The sequence below is a fragment of the Lutra lutra genome, chromosome 16, assembly GCF_902655055.1.
Source record: "Lutra lutra chromosome 16, mLutLut1.2, whole genome shotgun sequence".
Lineage (NCBI taxonomy): Eukaryota > Metazoa > Chordata > Mammalia > Carnivora > Mustelidae > Lutra > Lutra lutra.
Window position 1 is genome coordinate 43,370,321 of NC_062293.1, and position 25,153 is coordinate 43,395,473.

At 37.5% G+C, this 25,153-nt stretch overlaps 1 protein-coding gene and 1 non-coding gene across 3 annotated transcripts in view; one reads left to right on the plus strand and one right to left on the minus strand.

The window, feature by feature from the left end:
• The window catches only part of TAOK1 (TAO kinase 1), a 169,847-nt gene that overhangs the window by 32,046 nt on the left and 112,648 nt on the right, over positions 1-25,153 (plus strand). The window contains exon 2 of one of the 2 annotated variants that reach the window (XM_047707229.1): positions 24,981-25,041. The exons of the other annotated variant lie outside the window; for it this stretch is intronic. The gene's annotated coding sequence lies outside the window, so the exon portion shown is untranslated. The remainder of the gene's footprint in view (positions 1-24,980; positions 25,042-25,153) is intronic. 2 annotated transcript variants of the gene reach the window in all.
• LOC125088219 (U6 spliceosomal RNA) lies at positions 224-330 on the minus strand. Its single transcript, XR_007123622.1, has one exon. It is a non-coding gene; the product is annotated as a U6 spliceosomal RNA (small nuclear RNA).

Below are 25,153 nucleotides of genomic sequence, written 5' to 3' on the forward strand. Positions count from 1 at the left end.
GCTCCCTGCTGAGCAGAGAGCCCGACGCAGGACTCGATCCCAGGATCCCCGAGATCATGACCCGAGCCGAAGGCAGCGGCTTAACCCACCGAGCCACCCAGGCACCCTAAAAGATTTTATTTTTAAGTAATCTTTACACCCAATACTTACAACTCTTGAGATCAGGAATTGCATGCTCCACTGATTGGGCCATCCAGGCACCCCTGGATTTTTTTTTTTTTTTTTTGTAATGGAAGCCTTCATGAATTTGCATGTCATCCTTGCACAGGAGCCATGCTGATCTTCTCTGTGTCATTGTAATTTTAGTATATATGCTGCTGAAGCCAGCAGTTTTTGTATACCTTTGAGTGTAGCATGTTGTCACTTTTTTTGTGTGTGTGCTGAATTTTTTTGTCTGTCTTTAAAGAATGTTAAACTTTCTTCTGATGGGCAGTTACTTGTGGATCAGCTTAATCCTTTCAGGGATGTTTTTAAGCTTCATTAAGGTAAATTTAGAATAGTCTTTATACTATGGCTAATTTAGCTTTACTATTAAGTTATGATCCTTTTGGGGTTCTCTACTGAGTGCCATAAGTCTTCAACAAGGACTCTCCATTGTGGTTGAGTTAGAACTCAGACATCTTCCAGCCTGTGTGACTTCTGGGAGTTTAGCTCCCTAGTAGTTGTTCTTTGCCTGTTCTTATCGGAGTTTTACCCTATGTTTGTGGAACTTAATTTGGCAAAATATTGGAAGGCATTCCCTAAACAATTGTGGAATTCTTTCTTTAGAAAGTCCACTTTCTCTATTTCAGTTGGCTTGGCCCTCCTATACTCTTATCTTTGTTGTCTTAGATTAGAGAGTGCTATGCTTTACTTGGAATCCCTTTGCCTGTGCTACATTCTGGAGTGTTTCTAGGTAGAAAGCCAGTAACCATAGAACCTACCTTGTTTCACTTCTCTCAGAGATTGTGGTCATGTGTTATCTGAAAAGGAATTTTATATTTTTCCAGTTCTTCAGGTCTTAAGACAGGAAAATAAATCCTGTCCCAGTTACTCTGTCATACTGCTCGGAAGCAGAAGTTGATCCCAAATTTGCATATACCAAGTCTTAAAAAAAATTTGGTTTAAATTTTTTCATAATATTATAGCCAATATTGTGATAGTCTTCTTCTTCTTCTTTTTAAAGTTTTATTTAAGTAGTCTCTATCCCAACTTGGGGCTCAACTTAAAGCTCTGAGACCAAGAGTCATATCCTCTGACTGACCCAGCCAGCTGCCCCTGGTGATTCTATTCTTTTTTTTTTTTTTTTTTTTTTTTTTTTTGGTGAGACTTTATTTATTCGGCAGAGAGCACAAGTAGAGGGACTGGCAGGCAGAGGGAGAAGCAGGCTCCCCACTGAGCAGAGAGCCCGATGTGGGGCCTGATTGGGATCATGACCCAAGCTGAAGGCAGACGCTTAACCAGCTGAGCCACCCGGGCACCCTGTGAGATACTATTCTTGATTACATTGTGACAGCACATACTTGACATATTTATACTCCTTTTTGCCTTTTGGAAGAGTTAGTGGGGTCAGTGGAAGAATATAATCCATACAGAAATAAGTGAATGCAGAATGTGTAATAAAATAGCTGCAAAGTGGTGTGGGGTTTTTTGTTTTTTTTTTTTTAACAGTACTTGGTGTGTTAGTGGAGTTGATAAGAATTTACACACAAGGGAATAATTGAAGTAGACTTGGAAGGGTAGATAAGATTTATAGGCAGAGATGGTAGGATAGCATTCCATATGGAGAAAATAGCACTAGCATACATGATGCCATTGGTGAAAAATAAGTTCAGAAATGTCTGTTGGACCCAGATGGGGAGAACCCTGAAAAGTCCCCCTAGAGAAGATTGTAGTGGAAGTTTTGGGTCATTTAAAATTTTTGAGCAGGAGGATTGCGTTATACTTTCGAGGTGCTTTAGAGATCTTAAATGAGTCAAGAGTGCTGTATCCATTATGGTCTTTGTTTGCCTGTGGAAGAGCGACTGTGTGTGTCTTAAGGAGAAGAGAAATTTATTGTAAGACTACCAAATTGCTCATAGACTCAAAAGAAGTTTCGGAGAGTCAGCCTGGGAGTTCCTGGGATGTTGATATCAGGAATGAATTGACAGTCTCTCTCTCTCTTTTTTTTTTTTTTATTTTTGAGAGAGAGAGAGTGTGTGTGTGAGCGCATGAGCGCTCAAGTATATGAGGGGATGGGAAACAGAGGGAGAGGGAGGGAGAGTCTTAAGCAGGCTCCACACCCGGCGTGGGACCCCATATGGGGCTTGATCTCATAGCCCTGACCTTAGTCAAGAAATTAGTTTTAGATTTAGAGTTTTTAAAGTAAGCCTTTTGTTTTTATTTTTAAAATTTTAGATTTACAGAAAAATTACAGCCAGTATAGAGAGTTCTCATGTACCTTTCACCCAGCTTCCTGTAATATTAATGTTTTAAATAACAATGGATATATTTGTCAAAGCTAAGAAGTTAATATTGATATAAAACTATTAACTAAATTATTGACTTTATTCAGATTTATCCAGATTTTTCCCCTGATGTCCTTTTTCCTATTCCAGGATGCAATTCAGGATATTACCTTGCATTTAGTAAATTTAGATTTTTAATTCCAATTCTGTTAGTAAGGCTGACCTTAGGTAACCACTCAACCTTTCAGGCCCTTATCATCCATAATGTAAATATTGACTTAAAGGATATCTAAGGTACCTTTTATAATTCTGCTGTTCTGAGTCTGTTTATATGTCACATAGTGTGCTCAGTTTTTATTTTGAAAGCGATTTTAAGATCTAATCAATATGTCAGATCTTGTTGACAGTAAAAAAATTCAATTTTTATCTTGTAACTGTACTTAAGTATTGAAGGAAAACCGTATATTGAGATTCAGGAAAACTCACAAGAGCTTTTTCTTCTATTTGAACGAAAGAATGACAAAAAGGCAGGGGTTGTTTTGACTCATTTTCTCTGCAAATATTAGTTCACAGTTTATCAGTTGCGTAATTATTGAAAGGAAAGTCATAAAATATGTGTATGTTAAATTGTGTTTTTCTGGGGGGGATATTAAGGAGAACACAAGGCTTAGAAATGTAATTTAAAGGTGGATCTTACTATAGTGGAATATATAATGGAGATTTTTAAAAAATTAATTATTTCTTTATTTGATAGAGACACAACGAGCGAGGGAACACAAGCAGGGGGAGTGGGAGAGGGAGAGAAGCAGGCTTCCTGTTGAGCAGGGAGCCTGATGCGGTATGGGGCTCAGTGAGCGGAAGGCAGACGCTTAATAACTGAACCACCCAGGTGCTCTTGTAATGGAGATAATTGAGAGCAGATATATCCTAAATAGTCCAAGTAGTTTATATTTTGTTGTTTATTAGTGCTTCTCAGGCATAATTTGATGTAGATTAAATTGTTTATATTTTATTTTTTTTTTTTTTAAAGATTTTATTTATTTATTTGACAGAGAGAAATCACAAGTAGGCAGAGAGGCAGGCAGAGAGAGAGAGGAGGAAGCAGGCTTCCTGCCGAGCAGAAAGCCCGATTCGGGGCTCGAACCCAGGACCTGGGATCATGACCTGAGCCGAAGGCAGCGGCCCAACCCACTGAGCCACCCAGGCGCCCTAAATTGTTTATATTTTAAATTGTTGCCCCTTTTCACTTCCAATCTAGGTTAAGGAGAATATCCTATTAGAAATAATCTCCAGACAGTTGTATTTTATCTCTTAGATTCTCTCTCTCTCTCTCTCTCTCTCTTTTTAAAGATTTTATTTATTTTTATGTATTTGTCAGAGAGAGAGAGGACAAACAGGGGGAGTGGAAGACAGAGGGAGAAGTAGGCTCCCCGCTGAGCAGGGAGGCTGATGCTGGACTCAGTCCCAGTACTCTGAGATAATGACCTGAGCTGAAAGCAGATACTTAACCAGCTGAGCCACCCAGGCACCCTTCCCTCAGATTCTCCTCTTCTCTACATTCTCAGAAATGTTGAATACAACCTGCCAGTAGTCTTGGCTAACAAATAATTGACTCTGATTCAATAGTAGGTTCAATTAAATGACTTCATTACTCTTAAGGACTTTGAAGTATAATGTTTGACCATTGTACTAGTCATTTTCTTAAATTATATCTTGTAATTGTGTTAATTCATTATTTAGTCTAGCAACTTTCAACCTTTGGTTTGCAAAAAAAAAAAAAAAGTTTATGAAAAATTGTAGGTTTGATGAGGGGCCAGAGGTATGCATTTTAAAAGCATACTCGGCAGTTTTTACACAGGTGGCTATATACCATACTTTGAAAAAAAATAAGTGTACATAAAACTTTTTATTTACTGTCAAAATTCTTGTATTAAAACCATATTTTTCATTGTTTACCTGATTCCTGTATTCACTCTGATATTTCTTGAATGCCTATCAGAATCGTTGTGTGAGGTACATCAGTTTCAAAGATTAATAAGAGAGCCTCTGCCTTTAAGGAACTCACCTAGTAGTAGGATGAGATAGATTAGTAAACAGTTAAGAACAGTGAGATGAGATAAGTGTTAATTGAGTATAAGCAAACCTTATAGAAGCATTACACACACACATAAAAGCAGTTAATTGTGCCTGGAAGAAGAATAAGATTGGGAAGTTTCCCACTGGAGATGATAACCAGAGATAGAAGAAAATAGAGGAGTTTAGACAACATCAAAATAAAAAGCTTCTGCACAGCGAAGGAAACAAACAACAAAACTAAATGGCAACCTACTGAATGGGAGAAGATATTTGCAAATGACATATCTGATAAAGAGTATCCAAAAATACATAAAAGAACTGATACAACACACCCAAAAAACAAGTAATCCGATTCAAAAATGGGGAGGAGGAGGGGTACCTGGCTGGCTCAATTGGTAGTGCATGTGACTTGATTTCAGGTGTCATGAGTTCAAACCCCAGCTTGGCATAGAGCTTAGAAAAAAAAAGAGAAAAGTGGGGTGCCTGGGTGGCTCAGTGGGTTAAAGCCTCTGCCTTTGGCTCAGGTCATGATCCCCGGGTCCTGGGATCCAGCCCCATGTTGGGCTCTCTGCTCGGCAGGGAGCTTGCATCCCTTCCTCTCTCTCTGCCTGCCTCTCTGTCTACTTGTGGTCTCTGTCTGTCAAATAAATGAATAAAAAATCTTTAAAAAACAAACAAAGAAATAATGGGTAGAAGACATGTACAGACATTTCTCCAAAGACATACAGATGGCCAGCAGACATATGAGAAATGATGCTTCATCAACATCACTTATCATCAGGGAAATGCAGATCAAAACTATAATGAGATATCACCTCATACGTGTCAGTTCAGCTAAAATAAAAAAGACAAGAAATAACAAGTGTTGTCCAGGGTGTGGATTAAGAGGAACCCTTGTGGACTATTGGTGGGAATGCAAACTGGTGCAGCTGGTGTGTAAAACAGTATGGAGGTTACTCAGAAAGTTAAAAAATAGGGTGCCTGGCTGGCTCAGCCAGAGGAGTATACAACTCTTGATCTTGGGGTCTATACACTCCATGTTGGGTGTATAGATTACTTAAGTAAATAAAACTTTAAAAAAAAAAGTTAAAAATAGAATTACCCTATGATCCAGTAATTGTACTATTGAGTATTACCCTCAAAATACAAAAACACAAATTGAATGGGATACATGCACCCCTATGTTTATTGCATTATTTGTAATAGCTAGATTACGATGTAGCCACATGTTCATTGATAGATGAATGAATAAAAAAGAGGTGGTATATATATACAAAATAGAATATTAGTCAGCTATAAAATGGAATGAAATCTTGCCATTTGCATCAGCATAGCTGGAGCTAGAGAGTATAATGCTAAGTGAAATAAGTCAGAGAAAGACAAATACTATATGATATTACTTATGTGGAATTTAAGAAACAAACATGCAAAGGAAAAAAAAATGAGAGAGATAAACCAGAAAACAGACTCTTGACTATAGTAAACAAGCTGATGGTTACCAGAGGGGAGAAGGGTGTGGGGATTTAAGAAGTACACTTATGATGAGCCCTGAGTAAGGTATGAAATTGTTGAATATTGTACACAAGAAACTACTGTAACACCGTATGTTAACTATACTGGAATTAAAATAAAAACTTAAATCAAGAAAAATAAGAAAATAAAGTAGAGGAATTTGGCATGAAGTACTTACTGATTATGAGCAATATGTTCTCTATACATATTTCATTTAACCCCCATAATACCCCCCCCCCCCCCCGACATAGATGTTATCATTTCCCCTATTGTAGAGTTGGGAAGGCTGAGGTCAGAAGAGATTAAGTTTCTTCCCTATAAGTTAACTTCCCAGAGTTAGTATGTTGTGTAGATCCGGTTTGGGGACTTAGACAATATAATTCTAGAACCTGTGTGTTCAAGGCTCTGTGGTAAAAGGAGTGTGACAATAAATTGAGAGGCCTGTGTTATCAGAGCACAGGAAGTTGGAGTTGAGACTAAAGAGGTAGGTAGAGTCAGATGATGCAGTTCCATAAATGTTAATGATTTTTGTTTCAACTGAAATACAGTGTAAAGGCATTGAACATCTAGAGAAAATTACATAATCAGATTTGCATTTTGAAAGGTCATTCTGATTGTAGTAGATTGGATTTGAGAAGGGCCAAGAGTGGATGCAATGACACATTTAGGAAGTTGTTAGAGTATGGTAGCCCAAGTTAGGTATGGCGGTAGTGTGGATGGAATAAGGAGGGGATTGTGGAGATATAGTAAAGTGGGTCAATTTCAGAAAGTTTTAGGAGGACAAATCTACAAGACATGATGATTGATTGAGTTTTGAGTGAAGGAAAGGGAATTGTCAAAAAATAATTCTTAGGTTTCTGAGTTGCTGAATTGGATATATTAGGTTAGATACATTCACTTTGTTTTATATAGGACACACAAAAGGTAGATTAGTTTAAATGATTAGATTATGTTGAGTTAGAAGTGCCTTTGAGATATTCAAGTGGAGATGTCAAATATGTAGTTTTATAGTACCTTTGAACTTTCTGTGTAAGAAATAAATTGGCTGTCCATTCTTCTGTCTGTAATGATGTAGCTGATTGGTACTTTTCCAGGGCTTTATCACAGTTGTTATCTCTTGAATTACTGTTGTTGATGTTTTTTAAAATATTTTATTTATTTATTTGACAGAGAAATCACAAGTAGGCAGAGAGGAGGCAGGCAGAGAGAAAGTGGGGGGAAGCAGGCTCCCCGCTGAGTAGAGAGCCTGATGTGGGGCTCAATCCCAGCACCCTGAGATCATGACTTGAGCCGAAGGCAGAGGCTTAACCCACTGAGCCACCCAGGCGCCCCTTGAATTACTGTTAATAAAAAAGAATGTAAATAGAGTTTGTCTTTCAGTTATTTGAGCCATCAAAGGGCCCCTAAGAACAATCTGTTATGAATATTTAAGTAAATATTTCCTTCCTTTTGTTAATGAAGGAATTATTCTTGGCTTACCTAAACTACAGTTATCCAAGTTACTATAGGTGTTCGATGGGAATAGTTATACCAGAAGCAAAATGTTAATTTCTTCATCATATTCATTCGATGCTCCACTGCTAAATCACCATAACATTACTTTATGCATTTGGACATATTGGATATTTTAACTATTGTCTTTATATTTTCTTGGAAAACAGAAGATGCAATGACCAATAATTCTTTAAATAATTTAAAAACTATTCTAAGATTATTACATTTTGTTTGTTGAGCTTTGATCAATAGTTTCCCTTTTTCAGAAAATGTTGCCATTCTTAAAAGTATTGTGGTACTGAACTAACAAGACTAAATAAGCTTTTGATGCAGATTTTATATCTCCTAGGTATTATAATATTGGTATTTGTGTTACTGATATTTTCAAAAAGATTTTATGTAAGAAATGATTTTATTTTTAAGTAATCTCTATACCCAGCATGGGACTTGAACTTACAGCCCTGACATCAAGAGTTGCATGCTCCACCAACTGAGCCAGCCAGCTAGGTGCCCCTGTATTACTGATATTTTTAAAGTTCTCTGGAAAAAATAGTTTCAAAAGTAATTCATGTATAAATGTAGAACATTTGGAAGTTAAAAGCCATCACTGCTTTTACCACCTAGAGATATTACTGTTTTGGTGTATTTCCTTTACTATTGCTTCTGTGTATTTTTAATGTATAGAGATTGTATATCATAATAGTTAAGAATGGAGATTCTAAGGGCACCTGGGTGGCTCAGTCAGTTAAGCCTTTGGCTTAGGTTATGAGCCCAGGGTCCTGGGATCAAGTCCCAAATCAGGCTTCTTGCTGAGTGGGGAGTCTGCTTCTCCCTCTCCCTCTGCTCTTCCACTTGCTTGTGTGCTCTCTCTCTCTCTCATAAATAAAATCCTTAAGAAAAAAAAAAAAAAGATTCTCTAGAATCTCAAGATTCCCTAGGAACTTCTAGAATTAAATCCTGTGGGTTCAGATTTTTGTTCCACCGCTTATTAGCCATGTGAAAAAGATTTGAGTGTCAGTAACTAAGAGAGGGAGAGAGAAGCAGAGGGAAAGGGAGCCACCCACATGCCCCTTAGCTATGTGATTTTAGCAGATCACTTAATTTCTCTGAATCTTGAGTTTTAAAATCTGTAATATGAGGATAATAAAAGTAAATATTACTATTTGTTGTGTGCCAGGTACTTTATTTACTTAATGAAAAATCTGAATCCTCATAACATCTCTACTTAAGAGCTACTTAATAAAGTGCCTTTAAGGGAATAAATTAAGGGGGTGCCTGGGTGGCTTAGTCGGTTGAGCATCTGACTTTTGATCTCCACTCAGGTTGTGATCTCGGGTCCTGAGATGGAGCCTTGCCTGGGGGCTCTCTACTCAGCACAGAGTCTGCTTGTTCCTCTCCCTCTGATCTTCCTACACTTGTGTTCTCTCTCTAAAATAAATAAAATATTAAAAAAAATAAAAGAATAAATTAGGGGCGCCTGAGTGGTACAGTCAGTTGGGCAACCATCTCTTGTTTTTGGCTCAGGTCCTCATCTCAGTGTTGTGAGATTAAGCCCGGTTTTGGGGTCCTCACTCACTGAGTGAGGAATCTGCTTGAGCCTCTCCTGCCCCTCCCACTCATGCTCTCTCTCTCAAATAAATCTTAAAAAAAGAGAATAATTAGGTAATGGATATAATGTACATAATATAGTGCTTAGGATATAATAAATGTTATTTATACATATTTTAAAAATTGCATTTGTACAGTTTATTAAAGCTTTTATTGTGGCCCCATTCCCATGCCATTAATATTCTTTGAAACCAGAATTTTTAAAATGACTTAAAAAAATTTGTCAGATAGTTTTATTTACTCATGTCTATAGTGATAGACCTTGAGATTGTTCTGGCTATTTTGCTCTTATAAATAATGCTGTTGTGAACATTTTTGTTTTGATTATTTTTTTAGTTTCTAGAGGTAGAGTTGAGTCAAAGGGCTGGAGGGTTTTTATATTGATGCCTGGTCTTGCATTGCTTTCTAGAAATGTGAGTCAGTGTACATTCTTATTTCTCATACATTTTTCAAAAATATTTTATTTGTCAGAGAGAAAGAGAGGAGAGAAGAGAGCACAAGCAGGGGGAGCAGCACATTACCATGTTTTAAATTATAATTGGAATTGATACTTTCTCATTCTTTCAGTGAGCTTTTAGTTATTAAACTATTGGACTTTTAGGTTGTTTCTGGTATTCCCCCTTCCCCAACTTTAAATTTTTGAAATTTTATTATTTTTGTCCTTTAAACATTTTAATGGCCAGGAAATGGTATAGAATAACTGCCAAATCACATAAATTAACTTTTTTGTTAATGTTTGTGATCCCAGAAAGAACACTCCTATTGGTCAATTTAAACTGCGTGGGAGTTTACATAAGTTACTGTCTGGATCCATCTTTCCGTGGTTCAGAGAAAAGGGCAGCTTCCCTATTTGGCATGTTTAGGATCTTCTATCTCAGGGAGTGGCCTCTGGTCTTGGTCTTGAGTGATAGAGATACTCTAGTAAAGGTCAGTCTGTTTCCCTTGGTGACCTCTGGCAGCTCTTTCAGGTCAGGTTGCACTCAGTACAGTTTGTCCAACACACTCCTCAGATTTTGCCTGCTGTTTGCAACAATAAAGAAATAATCTCAGGATGGAATAATTAATACAGGTCTGTTTATTCCTTAAAAGCTCCACACAGGAAGCCTCATCTGCCCAAAGAAGTCCAGAGCACACTTGTTGACAAACTTGCTTTAAAAAAAAAAAAAAAAAAAATTACCGCAGATCTTTCTCTTTCAGCAGCAAAGTATGAAGATTTTTTTTTTTTAAAAAGATGTTAAAGTAATTGCTACACCAAACATGAGGCTAAAACTAAAACTCTGAGATCAACAATCATATATATGTTCCACCGACTGAGCCCCACTATGAGCCCCTGGAGCATGAACTCCTTGCTGGGTTTTTCACACTTAGCCTCATAATGATGGGCTGCAACTTTAAGCACAGAACTTTTACCTCCTGCACTTTTATATCCTCCTAAGTGGGCAGCTTTGTCATGCTGGTGTAGCCTTGACCTGTAGAGGCACCCTGGCATTGTTGCCCTTTATTTCCTATCTTTTTATTTTGAGAAATACAAAATTATTTGGAAAGTTGCTGGACTTGTATAATGAATTCCCATTGTACTCCTTAAGAAGATTCACCAGTTGTTAACATATATAACATAACTATTGCTGTATTACATAGACATTCACTTGATATCCCTTGAAGTGTTTGAATTAGTTACAGACATGACTGTAAATACTGAAGCATGTATTGCCTGAGAACAAGGACATTATCTCATTATCTCACTAAACACAGTAAAAGTATGACAGGAAATATAACAATATGATACTCTTATCAAATATATGGTGTATATTCAGATTATTCCAGTTTGTCACAATAATGTCTTTTTAAAGATTTATTTATTTATTAGATAGAGAGTGAGTGTGTGCAAGCTTGAGTACAGGGGATGGGGGAGGGGCAGAGGGAGAGAGAATCCCAAGCAGATTCCCCACGGAGTGTGGAGCAGGACACAGAGCTGATCTCATGACCCTGAGAGCATGACCTGATCCGAATTCAAATGTCAGATGCTCAGTCAGTGACTGAGCCACCCAGAGGCCCCAATCATGTCTTTTAAGAATGGATTTTCCCTCCCAATTCAGGACCATATATGGGAATTAATTGTCGTATTAAGGTAGGAAATGTTGGGGTTTGGAGCTGATGGCCAAGAAAGAATTCTTGAGATGTATTTGGTGCAAAAAGGTATTCTTGTTTGTTTGTTTTGTTTTTAAGATTTTATTTGAGAGAGCATGAGCAGGAGGAGGGGCCAAGGGAGAGGGAGAAGCAGATTCCCCACTGAGCAGGGACCCCAAAGTGTTCCTCAGTCCTAGGACCCCCAAGATCATGACCTGAGCCAAAGGCAGATGCTTAACTGATTGAGCCACCCAGGTTCCCCTAAAAGGTGTTTTTTTTTTTTAAAGCACAGGACCGGGACGCCTGGGTGGCTCAGTGGGTTGGGCCGCTGCCTTCGGCTCAGGTCATGATCCTAAGTCCTGGGATCGAGTCCTGCGTCGGGCTCCTTGCTTGGCGGGGAGCCCGCTTCTCTCTCTGCCTCTGCCTGCCACTCTGCCTGCTTGTGAACTCTCTCTCTCTCTCTCTCTCTGACAAATAAATAAAATCTTTAAAAAAAAAAAAAGCTAAAAACGTAAAAAATAAATAAATAAATAAAGCACAGGACCTGTGGGCAGAAAGAGCTGTGCTGGGGTCATGAGGACTGGTGGATTATATACTTTCAAGTGGGGAGGGGGTTGGGAGTAGCATAAGTCTCTAAGGAATTTTGGAAGCAGGGTTTCCGGGACCTTGAGATGGCTAGATATTGTTAGGAAAAGACCTTATTACTGTCTAATAAAACCCTAGTCATGAGACCCTTCAGATATATATCGGTGGGTCATAGGCTTGGGGAATGATTGCCAACATATATCTTGGATGGGTTATAAAGATAAAGGAAGTTTCAAAAGGCATTTTTATATGTTAAAGACTTACAGGATCTTGGGGGTTGGGTTAAGATTGCCTTTTGCCCTTAGGAAAGTATTAACATTGAGGCAGCTGAGCTTCTAGAGGATTGTCACTCTGCCTGTGTCAGGGACTTGTCAGTGGTCGGTAAGTAATAACGAAATTTAATCTTTCTTTTGCCTTTGCTTCCCACATCAATATGTCTTTAGTCTTCTTTAATCTCTAGAACATCCCTGGTCTTTTTTGTCCTCATGATATTTTGAAGAATTCAGATTAATTGTTTTGCAACTAATTTCCATTTTGACAGAAAATCATCTTTATTAGATTTTCAAATTTGTTAGTTTGGAATTCTAGATATTTAAATAGTTTGATAGTCTTTTTTCTTCATCCCAAATCTTTGACCCAGTAATAGTTTTAGAAGAATGTTTTTCAGTGTATTCAAGGAATTTTGAAGAATTTAAATGAAAATCTTTCTCCTTTGCAAAGTTGTAACGCTTGCAGATTTTGAGTTAAAAACAAAAAATTCCTGCTTCATCCCTACTTTGCATTTAAGTTTCTAGCACTTTGAAGTATCATGCAGTTGTTTTTTATTTGCATTGTAAAAATTCATGTAAACTGCAATAATAAATAAACTAGAAAGTACTGATAAGGAAAATGAAGAAAATGAGTCTATAAATCCTAGCACTCACTTATAACAGCTATTAACAGTTCAGTGTCTTCCTTTCCAAACCTGAGGGAATGAGAGTGTATGTGTGAGAGAGACATTACAAGAATTTCTTGGGGCACCTGGGTGGCTCAGCTGGTTAAGGTTAAGCGTCTGCCTTGGGCTCAGGTCCTGATCCAGGTCGTGCTCCCTGCTCATCAAGGGAGTCTACTTCTTTCTCTCCGTCTGCCACCCTACCCCCTGGGAGCCCTGACGCGCACGCTTTCTCTCTCAAATAAATAAATAAATAAACAAACCACTCTGTCTTTTAAAAAATGAAAATAACAAAAGTAAAAGAATTTCGTATAGGGTGCCTGGCTGGCTTAGTTGGCAGAGCATTCAGTCTTGATCTTGTGGTTGTAAGTTCAGCCCCATGTTGTATATGGAGATTATTTAAAATCTTAAAAAAAAAGAAAAAAGAATTTTGTATTGTAGCACTGTGCTGTAGCTTGCTTTTCCCTCCTTTAATAATGGTTACATTATTAAGTAATGAAAGAATGGAAAAGTAGGAGTGCCATATAATCTATTAAAGGGAAACAACTGGAAAGAGAGGCTCATCTTATCATTCTGCATTTAGATTCTTACCAAGTACTGTAAATAATTCTTAATGGTCATATGAATTACTTTTCTAGTTCGCAGAATCTTTGTGGGAATGGGAAATATTAGAGAGGTAAGAGCTTGTGGAAAGTTGCAAATTATGAAAATATTAAACCACTTGGAACGAAGTTTCATGTAAATGCTATGGCCAGAAAATGAAATTTTCTTACTCGAATTTTAACATTTGTTTTTAAATAGAAAAAACATTCATCATTCAAAAAAAAAAAACACTACAAAATAGTGTAAAGTCTCCCTGTCCTTTTTGTGTCTCAGGCTCTTGAGTCCCTTCCTCAGATGCCGGCCACCAGTGCTATCAGGTTCCAATCGTCTTCCCAGAGATAGTTTTTATGTGTATAAGAAAATTTGCACATGTCACAAAATACTTTTGAAATGACTTGATTATTTTAGTCTGACTCCCTCTTACAGTACTAACATTTATATAGTCATACCTTAGAGAAACTGTGGGCTTGGTTCCAGATCACCACAGTGAAGTGCGTATTGCAGTAAAACGAGTCAAATGAAATTTTTGGCTTCCTTGTGCATATACAAGTTATGTTTACACTATATTACAGTCTGTTAAGTATGTAATAATATTACGTCTAAAAATGTATATACCTTAATTTAAAAATACCTATTACTAAAAAATGCTACCCATTATTTGAGCTTTCAGTATTATCGGGTGGAGGGTCTTGCCTCAGTGTTGATGACTGCTAACTGATCAAGGTGGTGGTCACTGAAGGTTGGGCGGGGGGCTGTGACATTTTTCCTAAAATAAGACAACGGTGAAGTTTGCCACATTGATGGATTCTTCCTTTCACAAATGATTTCTCTGTTAAATGCAGTGCTGTTTGATAGCATTGTACCTGGAGTAGAAATTTTCCAAAATTATAGAGTCAGTTTTGTCAAACCTTTGCTGCTAGTTTATCAGCTGTATCTGTGGAATATTTTAAATCCTTTGTTATCATTTCAGCAGTCCTCTCAGCATCAATAGGAGTAGATACCATCTCAAGAAACGACTTTCTTTGTTCAGCCATAAGAAAGCAAATCCTTGGGTGCTGGGATGGTTCAGTGGGTTAAGCCTCTGCCTTCAGCTCAGGTCATGATCTCAGGGTCCTGGGATCAAGTCCCACATCGGGCTCTTCTGCTCAGCAGGTAGCTTGCTTCCCCCCCCTCTCTCTGCCTACTTGTGATCTCTCTCTCTCTTTCAAATAAATAAATAAAATCTTTAAAAAAAAAAAAAAAAGCAAATCTTTGGGGTGCCTGGGTGGCTCAGGTCCGTCGGAGTCCTGCATTGGGCTCCTTGCTCTGAGGGAAGCCTGCTTTTCTCTCTGCCTGCTGCTCCCTCTGCTTGTGCTCTCTCTTTCTATCTCTCTGTTTAAAAAAAAAAAAAATAGGGGCGCCTGGGTGGCTTGGTTGGCTGCCTTCCGCTTAGGTCATGAACTCAGGGTTCTGGGATCAAGCCATGCATTGGGCTCCCTGCTCAGCGGGGAGTCTGCTTCTACCTCTCTTTCTGGTCCCCACCTCCTGGCCCGCCCATGCTCATGGGTGCTTTCTCTCTAATAAATAAATAAAATTTAAGAAATAAATAAAATCTTTAAAAAAAAATTAACTCCTCATCTGTTAAAGTTCTAAGGTGATTATAGCAACTTAATTAGCGCTTCAGGCTCCACTTCTAATTTTAATTCTTTTGCATCTTTAATTCTTTTTCATCACATCTGCCATTACTTCCTCTATTGAAGTCTTGACCCCCTCCCCCAAATCGTTTATGAGGATTGGAATCTACTTCTTCCAAACCTTGTTAATGTTGATATTACCTCTTTCCATGAATCACAAATGCATCTACAAAGATGAATTCTTTCTTTCTTTCTTTCCAGAAACTTCTCAATTTGCTTAGTTCCATCAGATTAATCATTATCTATGGCAGTTACAGCCTTACGAACTTTTTAATTTTTTTTTTTAAGATTTATTTATTTTAGTGAGAGCAAGTGTGTGAGTGGGAGAAGGGGGAGAGGGAGAGAATCTTCAAGCAGACTCTCCACTGAGTGCAGAGCCTGATGCAGGGCTTGATCCCACGAGAGCGTGAGATCATGACCTGAGCAAACCCAGGAGTTGAGTGCTTAACACAGAGCCACCCAGGCATGCCTGTACAAATTGTATTTTCAAATCTTAAGACTCATAAGTTGAAATTATTCTTTAGTCCATGGGCTGTAGAATGAATGTTGTATTAGATATGAAAACAACATTAATCTCATAGTGTATCTCCATGTACTTGGGTGACCAGATGCCTTGTCAATGAGCAGTAATATTTTGAAAGGATTTTTTTTTTTCTTTTTCTGAGCAGTAGGTCTCAACAATGGCCTAAAAATGCTCAGTAAACCATATTGTAAGCAGATGTGCTGTCATGCAGGCTTTGTCCCATTTATAGACCACAGGCAAAGTAGATGTAGAATACTTCTCAAAGGTATTAGGCTTTTCAGAACAGTCAGTAAGCTTTGGCTTCAGCCAGTAGTCACCAGCTACATAAGCCTCTAGCGAGAGTTAGCTTGTCTTTTGAAGCTTTGAAGCCAGGCATTGACTTCTCCTCTTTAGCTATGAAAGTCCTAGAAGGCTCTTCTTCTGATATAAGGCTGTTTAATAAACATTGAAAATCTACTGTTTTTTTTTGTTTTTTTTTTTTTTAATTTTTTTATTTTTTTCAGCATAACAGTATTCATTATTTTTGCACCACACCCAGTGCTCCATGCAATCCGTGCCCTCTACAATACCCACCACCTGGTGCCCCCAACCTCCCACCCCCCACCCCTTCAAAATTCTCAGATCGTTTTTCAGAGTCCATAGTCTCTCATGGTTCACCTCCCCTTCCAATTTCCCTCAACTCCCTTCTCCTCTCCATCTCCCCTTGTCCTCCATGCTATTTGTTATGATCCACAAATAAGTGAAACCATATGATAATTGACTCTCTCTGCTTGACTTATTTCACTTGAAAATCTACTGTTTTTAAGTATAGCCACCTTCATTAATTATTTTCACTAGGTCTTCTGAGTAACTTGCTATAAATTCTACATCAACACTTACTGCTTCACCTTCTACTCTTACTGGTTTGGAGACTGCTTCTTTCCTTAGATATGAATCAGCTTCTGCCAGCTTCCAACTTTTCTTCTGCAGCCTCCCCAACTCTCTCAGACTTCATACAATTGAAAAGAGTTAGGGCCTTGCTCTGGATTCGGCTTTGCGGGAATGTTTTGGCCGGTTTGATCTTCTATCCAAACCACTAAAACTTTCTCCATGTCCTGTTAGTATCCAGAATATATATAAAGAATTTACACAATTCAACACAAAAAAACTCCCAAATAATCTGACTTAAAAATGGGTAGAGGAACTTTTTTCCAAGGAAGACATAGAGATGGCCAGTAGACATGTGAAAAGATGCTCAACATTACTTATCATCAAGGAAATGCAAATCAAAACCACAATGAGATATTACCTCACACTTATCAGAATGGCTAGCATCCAAAAGACAAGAAATTGGTGCACCTGGCTGGCTCAGTTGGTGGAACATGTGACTCAATCTTGGGGTTGTGAGTTTGAGCCCCACATTGAGTTTAGAGATCACTTAAAAATATTAAAAAAAAAAAAAAAAGAAATAACAGGTGTTGGTGAGGATGTGGGAAAAAAAGGAACCCTTGTACACTGTTGATGGGAATGTAAAACTGGTGCAACCACTGTGGAAATTCCTCAAAAAATTAAAACTAGAAATACCATATGATCCAGTAATTCCACTACTGGGTATTTAGCCAAAAAAAAAAAAGAAAAAAGAAAAGAAAACACTAATTTAAAAAGATACATGCATCCCTCTGCTTACTGCAGCATTATTTACAGTAGGCAAGATATGGAAGCACTCCCAAGTATCCATCAAGAGATGAATGGATAAAGAAGATGTGGCATACATATATAATGGTATATTACTTAGCTGTAGAAAAGAATGAGATCTTGTTATTTGTAACATCATAGATGGACCTAGAGGGTATAATGCTCTATGAAATACGTCAGAGAAAGACAAATAACATGATTATACTTGTATGTGAAATATAGAGATAAATGAATAAACCAGCTGACAAAAAGCAGGAAGAAACCCATAAATACAGAGAATAAATTGGCAGTTGCCAGAGGGGAGTTTGTGGTGGAATGGGCAAAATGGGTAAACCAGAGATGGCGTCATATAGGCTTCCAGTTATGGAATGAATAGGTCATAGGGACAGAGGATATAACATAGGGAATATAGTCAATGGTATTATAATAGATTTCTGTGGTGACAGATAGTAGGTAGCTACACTTGTGGTGAGCATAGAATAATGTATAGACTTGTTGAATCAATTATGTTGTGCCCCTGAAACTAATATGTGTGTCAACTATACTGAAAAAAAAAAAAAAGGGAACAAGAGCAGTATATCAAAAAACCAACAACCCCAAAAACCTTTCTTCGTATCAGCAATAAAGTGGTTTCCCTTTCTTACCATTCATGTGTTCACTAGAGTAACACTTTTAATTTCCTTCAAGAACTTTTCCTTTGCATTCATAACTTGACTTTTTGTCACAAGAGTTCTCACTCTTAGCCTTTCTTTGCTTTCGACAAACCTTCCTCATTTAGCTTAATCATTTCTAGCTTTTTTTTTTAAATTTTATTTTATTTATTGATTTGACAGAGAGAGATCACAAGTAGACAGAGAGGCAGGCAGAGAGAGAGAGAGGGAAGCAGACTCCCTGCCGAGCAGAGAGCCCGACGCGGGACTCGATCCCAGAACCCTGAGATCACTACCCGAGCCGAAGGCAGCGGCCCAACCCACTGAGCCACCCAGGCGCCCCATTTCTAGCTTTTGATTTAAAATGAGATATGTGGGGCGCCTGGGTGGCTCAGTGGGTTAAGCCGCTGCCTTCGGCTCGGGTCATGATCTCAGGGTCCTGGGATCGAGCCCCGCATCCGGCTCTCTGCTCGGCGGGGAGCCTGCTTCCTCCTCTCTCTCTACCTGCCTCTCTGCCTGCTTGTGATCTCTCTCTGTCAAATAAATAAATAAAATCTTTAAAAAAAAATAAAATAAAATGAGATATGTGCAGCTTTTTTTCATTTGAACACTTAGAGACCATTGTAGAGTTATTAACATCACGCTCGGGTAATCTATGCAAGGATATCTCAGAAATAGGGGTACTTGGGAGACTTACTATTTTTCTTGTGAATCCTTTCTACCTTTAAAAAGTTTTGTTCCCCAAATACATGTATCTTTTTAAAAATTTTTAAGGAGAGATAAGGTAATACTCTTTTTAAGAAAGTCCTTAACTATGAAGTCTTATCAGTTATCATTTTATCTATGTATTCTTGTTCCAATTAGACTGTGTAAAGGGACAATTTTTCTTTCTCTAAAGGGATTAAGTGTTTGACTGAGTTGGCTATTTTCTAAGCCTGAGCCCTCTGATTAACAGATGTAGGGAAAAGGGCTTAATGGTATTGAAGCAGTTGCTTAAGACCAACAATGTCCTTTTTGTGAAAATCTGAAGGTTCTTAAAAGATGGAATAGCATGACCTCATCACTGTTCATCCAAGGAGCATTTCTCAAGTAATACTGAATATGCTCTGATTACCAGTACCCTTCCCCCATCATCTTTCTGTTGCTTTGACTGATGTTATTGTCAGTTATTTGACTTTGTTTTACAAATGTGCAACAGTTACTTGATTCTGAAAATCATAATTTGATCTGAGTTTTTAAAATAAATTATATTGGATTTTTTTTTTCTAGTTTCTTTGGGCTTTCTTAGATAAATGTTTTGGGATTGAACAAAATGGTACAAAACCATAAAAATTGTTTATATCTTTTATATTCAACCCTAAATAACCTAGTAAATGATAAGCTTCTTTGGTCTGTTTTTTGTGGAACCAGAAACAAAGATGATCTCATTTGCTCTTTATAGGATTGTTACTTTCATTTTACAGATCTCTTTTAGTAAGAAGGATATAAGTTACTGTAATGATATTTTTACCCTACTAAGAGATTAGATATTTTAAAAATGTAACCTAACAGCCTGTTTGTTTTTTTTTTTAAGAAGATTTTATGTATAGTCTCATAATATCTTTAAGAACTTACTATAAATATATCTTTTAAACCTGACTTGCAGTTTATCTAGCTGTATTAGTCCTGTATGTTGGGTATTCATGTACCTAGCTGTATTAGTCCTGTGTGTTGGGTATTCATGTACCTAGTGCTCATTTTTAGACTACTGGAGAAATTATGGAGTTTTATGATTAGGGTTGCTGTGAAAGCTCCTCTGTGCTGTTCCTTTTCCTGTATTCATGGCAGATTTTTTAAATGACCAAGACTCAAATCCAAGTGCCTTAGTCAGTTTTAACATTGATGACTCTGTTGTAGCAGTATTCTGAATGGGGGCAGGGCAGCCAAGATGGTGCTAAGTTTTAAAATAAAGTACTTTAGGGGCGCCTGGGCGGCTCAGTGGGTTAAGCTTCTGCCTTCGGCTCCGGTTGTGATCTCAGGGTCCTGGGATCAAGCCCTGCATCAGGCTCTCTGCTTGGCAGGGAGCCTGCTTCCCCCTCTCTCTCTGTCAGCCTCTCTTTCTACCTTTGATCTCTGTCTGTCGAATAAATAAATAAAATTTAAAAAAATAAAGTACTTTACTTTTGGGAATTTGAAGACGTATAGAAAAGCAGTTATGCAATGGCTACTATAAACTCTAGCCTAACAGTGTAATGGAATGTTTCAGGAGTTTCTAACATTGTTGGAGTTCTCTTGTATTCATTTGATTTTTCATTTTTTTCTGTCTTCTCACAGCCTAAAGAATACGCAAATGGTGGATATTTTTTTCTTTATCTTTTTTTCTGGTTGTGGAAGTTGAACATGTGATTATCTTTGGAATTTTGGAACATAAGGAGAGTATAGACTTTGAATGTTGTCCATAATACAGGCCGTAACTACCTAAATATAATCTATACCACTTTGTTGTATTGCCTCTTTGTGAAAACTACAGTATGTATAATTTTTGTTTTCATTCTTTTTATTATAAGATCAGACAGATCCAGAAATTTGGCAAACCTATAGCTTAATGATTTATAAATAGAATTACATTGTAATCACTATCTAAGGCAAGAAATGGAACTTTGCTAGCCATTCTAGATGTTCTTTCTTATGTCTCAGCCCAATCACAGCCCCTTCTTTTTCCTAAAGTAACTACTATCCTGACATTTTTATAGTAAAAACTTCTGGGAGTTTCTTTATAGTTTCATCATCTAAGTGTGCATTTCTGTACCCATTATTGAGTTTCGAGAGTTCTTTATGGATTTCAGATACAAATGCTTTTTCAGATACAGGATTTGAAAAATTTTTAGCAGCCTTTGGCTTGACTTTCATTCTTTTAAAAGTGTCATTTGCAAGAGTAAAGGTTTTTAATTTTGGTGAAGTCCATATCAATTTTGCCCTTTTTATGGATTACACTTTTGGTGTTGTATCTAGGAACTCCTTGACTAAGGATGCAATGATTTTTCTCCTGTGTTGTTTTCTAAATGTTGTGTGTTATGTGTTAACTTTTTGCATCGAGATAAATGGACCGTTTTGAGTTAATTTTTCTTTAAGGTATGAGGCAAAGTTCATTTTTATGCTTATGGATGTCTAATTACTGTGGTGCCATTTTCAAAAGAGATCTTTTCTCTATTATACCTTTGTCAAAAATCAGTTGACCATATTCGTGAGGGTCTGTTTCTGAACTTCTCTTTTGTTTCATTGGACTGTGTGTCTATCCTTTCATCATTACTACACCATCTTGATTATTGTAGCTTTGTGTTAGGTTTTGAAATCTGTTAGTGTGAGTCCCTCAACTCTATACTGCTTTTTAAAAATTGTTTTAACTAATTTGGTTCTTTGCCTTTTCATGTACATTTTAGAATCCCTTTGTTGATATCTACAGGAAAAAATGTTCTGTTGAATTTTGCCTGACGTATTGAATCTATGAATCAACGAATTTTTGGACCAATTTGGGTAGGAATGACCTTATAACAGTATTGAATCATGTAGTCCATTAACGTAGTACATCTCTCGATTTAATTTTTTTCCCTTTCTCTTTTCTTTTTTTAAGTAAGGTCTACGCCTGGTTTGCGGCTTTGACTCATGACCCTGAACAGTTCCACGTTCTGAGCCAGCCAGGCACCCGCATTTATTGTTCTTACTATATAAATTCTATCCAAATATTTTTAGACATATCTAAATATTTTTCTTCTTTCACTGTTCATTTTTTTTTTTAAGATTTTATTTATTTATTTGACAGAGATCACAAGTAGGAGAGAGGCAGGCAGAGAGAGAGAGAGGGAAGCAGGCTCCCTGTTGAGCATAGAGTGCTATGTGGGGCTCGATCCCAGGATCCAGGGATCATGACCTGAGCTAAAGACAGAGGCTTTAACCCACTGAGCCACCCAGGCGCCCCTTCTTTTACTCTTTTTATATTCCTTGGGATTTTTTCATGCAGACAGTAATGTCAGCAACTAGAGAGGTTTTTTCTTTCTTGCTATTACGTATCTTTTCTTTTTCTTTTCTTTATGGCATGGACTGAACTTCTAGTGTGATGTTGAAGAGGAATGATTAGAATAAACATCCTTACTTAGTTTCTCATCATTAGGGGAAATCTTTTAGCCTTTAATCGTTATGATGTTAGCTGTATGTTTTTTGTAGATACCCTTAGTGAGATTAATGATGTTCCCCCCCCCTTTTTATTTTTATTTATTTATTTTTTTTAAGATTTTATTTATTTGTCAGAGAGAGAGGGAGAGAGAGCAAGCACAGGCAGAGAGAATGTCAGGCAGAGGCAGAGGGAGAAGCAGGCTCCCGCTGAGCAAGGAGCCCAATGCGGGACTCGATCCCAGGACGCTGGAATCATGACCTGAGCTGAAGGCAGCTGCTTAACCAACTGAGCCACCCAGGCGTCCCTGCCCCTTTTTATTTTTTTAAAGATTTTACTTATTTATTTGTGTGAGAGAGAGAAGGAGGGAGAGCACACACAGCAGGGGGAGCAGCAGGCAGAGAGAAGAAGGCTCCCTGCTAACCAAGGAGCCCAATCAGAGACTTGATCCCAGGACCCCAGGATCATGACCTGAGCTGAAGGTAGACGCTTAACCAACGGAGCCACCAAGGCATCCCAGTGATGTTTCCTTCTAATACTAATTTTTTTTTAACCTTTTTTATTATAAATGGATGTTGGATTTGTCAAAGTCCTTTTCTGCTTCTGTTGATATGATCATGTGTTTCTTTTTTCTTCAGTTTGTTTAGAATGGTGAATTAAATTCAGGAACTCAGAGCTATTCTTTCTTTCAGTGTTCTAAGAGTGTATAGTAATATTTCCCCTTTGAATTCTGTTTTTGCTCATTTGTGTCTATTCTTGTTTTCCTTGGTTAGTTTGGCAGAGATCTTTCAGTTTTGTTGATTTTTTTTTTAATTACCCAAAGGAACCATCTCTTGGTTTTACTGATTTTCTATATTGGCTTTTTGTTTTCTAATTTCATTGATTTCTAGTGTGTTTCTTTAATATTTCCTTTTTTATATTTATTTTTTGGGTTTTTAAAAAAAGATTTATTCATTTATTTATTTTAGAGAGGTGAGGAGAGGCAGAGGGCTAGAGAATCTCAAGCAGACACTGAACTGAGCATGGAGCCCCACACGGGGCTTGCTCTTACCACCCTGAGATCACTACCTGAGCCGAAACCAAGAGCCTGTTGCTTAACCAACTGCGCCACTCAGGTGCCCCTTTGTTTGGTTTTATTTGCTTTTCTCTTACTAGGTTTTTTGTTTTTTGTTTTTTTTAATGTAAGCTACATGCCCAGTGTGGAGCCCAGTACAGGGCTTGAACTCACAACCCTGAGATCAAGGTCTGAACTGAGATCAAGAGAATTGGACACTTAACTGACTGAGCCATCCGGGTGCCCCTCTCTAGATTCTTAAGATAGAGGCATAGATTATTTGAAATCTTTTTCCCCCCTAATATAGATTCAGTGCCTTAAATTTCTGTGTATGCACTGTATTAGTTGTATCCTGCAAATTTTATGTTGTATTTTTACTTTGATTCAATTTGTATTTTTTAAAAGATTTTATTTATTTGACAGAGATCACAAGTAGGCAGAGAGGCAGTCAGAGAGAGAGAGGAGGAGGAAGCAGGCTCCCTGCCGAGCAGAGAGTGTGATGTGGGGCTTGATCCCAGGACCCTGGGATCATGACCTGAGCTGAAGGCAGAGGCTTTAACCCACTGAGCCACTCAGGTGCCCCTGTATTCTTTTTTAAATTCTATTTTTAAGTAATCTCTACAATGAATGTGGGGCCTGAACTCATAATCCTAAAACCAAGAGTTGTATGCTCTTTAGACTGAGCCAGCCAGGTGCCCCAATTTGTATTCTTTCCTAATTTCCCTTTAAACTTTTTTTTATTGACTCATGGATTATGTAGAAGTATGTATTTAAGTTCCAAATTTTGTGGGTTTTAGAAAAAGTTATATTTTGGGGGATGCCTGGTTGGTTCAGTGGGTTAACCGTCTACCTTCAACTCAGGTCATGATCCCAAGAGCTCTTTGTCTTGGGCTCCTTGCTTAGCAGGGAGCCTGCTTCTCCCTCTGCCTGAAGCTCCACCTACTTGTTAGAGCTCTCTCTCTCTCTGACAAATAAATAAATAATATCTTTAAAAAAAAGTCATATCTTTGTTACTAATCTTAAATGTAATTGCACTATGGTCAGATAATGTATTTTGTATGAATAAAAATTTTTTATGCTTGTTAAGATTTGTTTAATGGCCCAGAATGTAATCTGTTTTGGTGTGAATATCAATTCTTGAATTGATGGGTGCTCTTGAGAAGAATGTAGAATCAGGTAGAGTATTCTAGAAATGTCATGAGGTAAACTTGGTTGATAATGTTGTTCTGTATATTTTCAGACTACTATTTCTTTAAATTTCTGAGAGAGGATTGTGGAGTTTCCTAGTATTATTATAAACTTGTTTTATTTCTCTTTTCTGTTGTACCAATTTTGCTTCATGACTTTGAAGCTCTTTTGTCAGGTGAAGACAGATTTGGGATTTGATGAATGGAATAACATCATTATATAATGTTTCTCTTTATCCCTTGTGACTTTCTTAGTTCTGAGGTCTGTTTTGTCTGATACTAATGTAGCTACCCTAGCTCTCTTTTGTTTAACATTATGCATTTATTTTAAGGTAGGTCTGCTGGCAACAGATTCTCTTAGTTTTGTATCATGTAAGAATCCACCCCCCCCTCATTCCTGTAGAAGACTTCTGCTAGATAAAGAGTTATGTTCTGCATTGGTAGTTCTTTCCTTTTATAATCTTAAAGATATTATTTCTGTGGACTTTTTTTTTTTTTTTTACACAAAATCTCTTGTCATTCAAATTTAGTTTATCTTTTTCTAACAATCTGAGTAGGTGTGTCTAACCTGATATTCTTTGAATTTGTCCTGTTTGGGGTTTGTTGAGCTTCTCAAATCTCTAAATTTATGTCTTTTGTTGAATCTGTGAAGTTTTCAGACATTACAAAAAAAGTTTTTTTCCTTACCAATTTATTTTTCCTCTCCTCAGTAATACCAGTGGTTTGAAACGTAGACAATTTGATGCTGTCCAACAAGTCACTATGGCTCTAGTGAGTTCTTTCAATCTTTTTTCTGTTTTTTAGTTCCATTAATTTCTGTCTTAATGTTTTCTGACTCTTTTTTCTGCCATCTCTGTTGAGCAGTTGAGCCTATGTAATGAGG